We start from the raw sequence: 5,742 nt of genomic DNA on the forward strand, positions 1-5,742 counted from the left end.
AAGTGACAGAAGTGCCTCGCTGCTCCGCAGCGCCGAGCTGTTTCCCGGGGGCGGATTTCTCGCTTCTTCCTCCCTGGATCCACCTCCTCCCACTCCACCTCCTTCCCCTCCCCTCCCCAGGGGAGGCTCTGGGGCTGAATATTTTCTGTCTTGAATAATACGGTCCCGGGAACCAAGGCTGGAGAAGGGGGAGGGGGGGCTCGCCACCTCCGTCTCAAAGTGTCTCGGGACCCACGCGCCCTCACCCCTCTGTTTTCCCCCCAAAACCAGGCACACACACAAAACCTTCCCCGCGTTCTCCGAGCTCCCGAACGGTGAGCGGGAGCGGCGGGGAACCGGGCTTTTACGAAGAAGAGACTCGGTACTCGGCGTCAGGGCCAGTGAGGGGGACAATTATATAGCTCATGTGCGAGATTGAGGGATCACGGGTCCCAGACTGCGGGGATAGGGGACGGCACGTCTTGGTCAATTTTTGCCCTTTTTTTTTTTTTTTTGCAGCGGGAGAGGAAAGAGGCAGCGAGGCGAGGTGCAACTTCAAGATAAGGGAGTGTCTTTTCTCGCCCCACAGCAAAATAGCTTTTCGTGTCGGAGTAAGGGGGTCGCAGAAATGCGTTATTCATTCAATATTTTCCCCCTTTTTAAATCTTCAGAGCATCGGAACGACTACGGCGCTGCAGGGGGCACGGAAGAAGGGTGGCTGCGCTGCTCCACCCTGCGGGTCACAGCAGCTCGGGACTCCGCGAACCACCGCGGCTCCTCCGCACCCAATTCCCGGGCCAGGCCCTAGACCCCGGGCGGCTCGTCCCGCCCCGCCGCGCCTCCTAACATCTCCCGCTGTAAATGGCCCAATCAGGAGACGCGACGAGACAACACGAGCCAATCAGGGGCTGCTGACTCAGGCTTCCCTCCACCCTCCGCCCCGCCCCCAGTAGGAAATGCCACCGCCCCTCTGTCTCCCACCCCGGATCCCGGGTGGCTCACCAGCTCCTATCCTCGCCGGGTCGAAGTGGAGTAGCCCGCCGAGGCGGCGGCGTTTGTCACCTTGTTACCCTCATCCTCGCCCCTCCCATACACACTCCTCCTCCCTTTCCCAGTCCTGCTGGTGCTGTTGAGGGTCATTTTTATCCTCACTCAGGCGGGGGACTGCCAGCTATTGTGTCTGATCAGCTGCCACCTCCGTCCTGAGGGGAAAAAAGGAACAAAACCAAGAAGATACGGGGTCTGGTTACCTTTTTCTTCTTTCTAACCAGACTATCCCTTGAGGATTTAGAGACATCTCTCCACCCCACACCCATTTTCCCTACCCTCTGCCTGCCTGCCGCCTCGGGTCCTGTTTTTTGGTGAGAAACAAAAACAAAAACAAAAACACTCCTTGGAGTCTGAATATCTGTGCCTTAGTTTTAAAATCTTCCTAAGAGTGGAAGGTGCCAGATATTTAGAATGTACAACTAAATCCTCAGCCTCTACTAGAGGAAAGACTTTGACTGAGTTATTTTTACATGACCATGAAACTTGCATGTTCTTGACAGCCCCTGACAAAGCTAGTCAGCTAATAACAAAGAAGAAAAAAAAAACAATAAACTAGAGGGAATGCCTGCCAGTCAGTTGGTAATTTACTGAATAGCCCACTGGGCTATAGTAGTATCCAGTTCTAGATACTGTTGAGTAAATTAACAAGAAATGAATAGAAATGCAGGGTTCAAGGAGCCGACCTCTAGTGGGCTTACAGAATATGTCTAGAAAGGAAAAACAATTTTAAGCACAAAACAGCTCCTTACAAATGCAAATGTGCATGCAGGGCATAAACTGAGTACCTAACAGCTGAAGACATCTAGGGTTTAGATTTTTGTAATGGAAATTTTTATAAAAGTTGATTTTCAAAGGGTTTTCAGTTTGGTAAAGGAGAGTAAATATAAATTTCATGTCCCCATGGAAGGAGACATGAAAAGGAGGTAAAACACATTTTAGGAATTGTGGAAAATTAACATAACCTAGAAAGACATTTGTATAAGAGGTAGATCAAAGGATTAAGATTACAGTCTGGCTCCACCATGTGACTTAGAACAAATTATCACTTATGTGTATACGTACTAGAGTTATCAAGTAATAATAGTGACTACCATCTATACAACACTGCCTCCATGCTACGTGTTCCTCGAAGAGTTTACACACAACAAGATAGATGTGTGGCTGAGCCACGATTCAAGCCCAGAGGGTCAGCTCCAGAGTCCATGTTTTTCTTTCTCCAGAACACTATACCATGGATTTTAATAACAACAACAATAATAGCTAGTACTTACTTAGCATACCATGTACTAATTATTGTGCTTTATGAGTACTAATTTAGTACTACTCCTGGGATCAGTATGAGTGTGATGTTCCAGTATTTAGGAATGTTTTTAAGAATCATCATGGTAAGTTACTATCATATGTATTTTATGTGAGTTAGAATAGGTATGATTATGATATTCCAAAATTCGGGGATGTTTTTAAGGACCTTTACAATAAGTTGCTATTATATTTTCTTATGTATATTAGACTATCCGGATAGAGAAAGACAAAAACACAGTACTAAGATTTGGGAAACCTGGGTCCTGCTTCTCTACTGGGGCCTCAGAATATGACTATTTTGCTAGGCTGCTGAGAGGACCAAGTGAGATACTAGATGCAAAAGAGCTTTAAAAAGATAAAAACATTCCAATTAAAATGTTATTATGAAGCAGGAATTATCCTGTTTTTCCAACAGGAACTCCACTCTTTATAACATGTTATTGATAGTCATTAGGAATATTAACCCAGTTAAAAATTAAGTCTATTCCTTTCTGAAAGCATGAGTACTAATAATGTTTTAATAACTCAGTGAATTCTCATTTAGATGAATTCTGAGTTGACCAAAGTGGACGCCTTCTAGGCTTCTGGGAAGTGGGAGCCATCAGCCAGTCATTTTCCAGTCCAAAGCCTAATGTGTACTTGGTGGAGGATGCAAACCCTTGGAGTTCTCTTCAGCTGCCCATCCTGGGCATTTCACTCATTAACACCTCCACCAGAGGGAGGGCAAGAGAAAGGAAAAAGAGCCAAACTTAAATCCTGTGGCTGGCTACTTGTTAACCTCTCCAGTGAGAGATCTAGTGAAACAGTTGGAAGATTATCATAATTGAAAGGAGATTTGAAATCAATCGTGGGTTTCACCATTGATATCTTGATAGTTTTCTTTATCCCAAATATCATGGATAAGCAACAGCTAACTATATTTCTAGCTTCATTTACTTTGAGAAGCTGATATTTTCCTCTTTCGAGCAGAGCTAATAAATGTGTGGATTTTATATAATCTAACAAATTAGAGTTTCCCTTGAAATAGCCTCAAAAATTACTATAGCTACATTAAAAAAAAAACTACGGGAAAACCTTGTACACTATAATTCTCTCAATGTGGGCAAGACATTTTTAAAGTTGGGAATTATATCTTCAAAATGTAAGTTTTGACTTTGTTAATGACATGATAATATTGTTTTGGTGAGCCATTATCAAGGAAAAATGTCAAAGCCAGAAATAGAACCAATGTGCTCCTGGTCTAAGGTCATTCTGTGATAATCTATGGATGATTTCTACTCTGAATATAGAAGTTGGCAATTCTAAGAGGCACAAGTGTTTGCCAGTGAATTCCATAAATGAAATGTGTAATTTGGGATGAGGCATTTGCAAAACTATGTGTCTGAGGCAGTTAAAACCAATGGCCCTCAGAGGATTACGTATTTTTCTGGTTTTAGGACAACACTGTAGACTTTATTTCTTATTCATACAATACCAAAAAACACATTATCTACTAATATTTCCTTGAAAAAGGCTTCCATGTTAAATTGAATAATTATAGAAAACCCACCTCTTTAGCAAGACCTTTAACTATTGCAATCAAGCAAAGGGAATGATTTTCCACGATAGATAATTCTTAAGATTGTTCTTCCTTCGTCATCCCTTTTAGATTAGTCATGTAAATGATTTACTAATTTAATGCTCTACATTTACTAGATTTATGACATTATTTCTGTCCACATGATTACTATCTATCTTCAATTATTAATTTCTAATCTAGAAGATAGTGACACTCTTTAATTCAATGTATATAGTCCCCAGCATAGTGCCACACATAATAGATATTCTTGAATAATTTCTCTGCCCTCAGCTTATTGTACTTTTTTCTTCCTCTAGACTAGTACTCTGCTTGAGGGCTTCATTTTGGTTTCTTCATTGCTATTAATTAGTTACTTGATCATAAACTATCTTATATTATTTTTTAATTGAATATTATTTCTTTTTCTCTTTAGATTATAAATTTCTCTAGGGAAGTGTTAGGGCTTTTAGTTATTTTCAGGCCCCCATAATACCTACCATAGCTTTGACACATAGAAACCACTATAAAATTCATCAAGAAATGAATGATGTTTGTGTCATTATTATTATTAAATGTTTATACCTCAGGAAATTCCTGGCTGACCAACACCTCTCTGGGTTGCAGGAAGATATGCATACGTGTCTGGGTACACAGGCTCAGAAAGGACAGCATAAGTGTCCACAAAGAGAACGCTTGGTGTGGGCCTCAACTTCCAGAAATGCCACATCTTATCTCTTTACCTAACTTCACCTCTGGTGGCTGAGAGGTTTTGTGGCCACAATACCATGCCAAAAATTAATATCACTTGCATTTTGACAATAATTATAAAATGTCAGCCCATAGTTTATGTGTAATTCTGTATTAAACATTTTCTTCTGGATTCAAATTATTTTTCAGCACCAGCATCTCCATAATTAAAATTGAGTGGTATGGTAGTCATGTTCATCGACATTATTAAAAGTTTATTTCCATATTTTAAGAAAAAAAATAAGAATAAAAATGTACAAGTTTTATTTTAGCCTAAGAATCGTGACTTCATTTATAAGCATTCCAATTTTCCTTAAAAATATGAGACCAGTTTTTAAAATGTTTCCACCCACCCAATTACATATGAACTGGAACATCCTGTGAAAATACTGTGCAATCTGGATAAAAACTTTTACTGCAACTGAAGAACTGAAATATGTTTTTATCATCCTGGACTAGAATCCTAAATTCCAACCATTCTAATTAGGAAACTGGGCTAGCAATTGGTTTTTCATATTATAGGCCTAATCCTGAACAATCATATCTTTTTCACTGGAATGCAAAAAATATCCTAGCTTTCCCTTTCATCTTCATGAGGGTAGAAGGAGGAGAGCCATCTAAAGACCTCTTCATTTCTTGATTCAGGGAACCTGGATGTCCTTCAATACTCTCTAGCATTATAAATTCCATTCCTATTTTCCTATAATTGCCTGCATTCTGTACTAATCCAAAAGTCAACTAACCAAGCGTTCTTTTTTTTTTTTCACATAGGGAAGGATCACAGGATAATATGTGATTCATATCTGGGCTTGAGTAGGATAGATGCAACCTTACTTAATTTTTCCTAAAAGAGCTTTTAATTAAGTTTTAATTTTTAAGAATTGTGACATAAAAATTAATAGATATTGAAACAATGAAAGGGCTCAGTCTCATACCATAATTTATGAACCCATTCTCCTGCCTTCTTCCGGCCTCTAGTGTAGCTCCTCGTCAACTGAGTTTAACAGAAAGCCCAAGCTACTCAAAGATATCTTATTCACTCTATTTTCACATACATAGGAAATCTGGACTGTAAATCCTGATCAAAGATGAATGGGAAGAAAATT

General features: G+C 40.4%; 1 protein-coding gene across 1 annotated transcript in view; it reads right to left on the minus strand.

Moving 5' to 3' along the window:
* ARHGAP21 (Rho GTPase activating protein 21) overlaps positions 1 to 997 on the minus strand; it is a 119,172-nt gene extending 118,175 nt beyond the window's left edge. The window contains exon 1 of the mRNA XM_015585642.2: positions 982 to 997. The gene's annotated coding sequence lies outside the window, so the exon portion shown is untranslated. The remainder of the gene's footprint in view (positions 1 to 981) is intronic.
* Between the last annotated feature and the right edge of the window lie 4,745 nt (positions 998 to 5,742).

The sequence above is a fragment of the Pteropus alecto genome, unplaced genomic scaffold (assembly GCF_000325575.1).
Source record: "Pteropus alecto unplaced genomic scaffold, ASM32557v1 scaffold11, whole genome shotgun sequence".
Taxonomy (NCBI): Eukaryota; Metazoa; Chordata; class Mammalia; order Chiroptera; family Pteropodidae; genus Pteropus; species Pteropus alecto.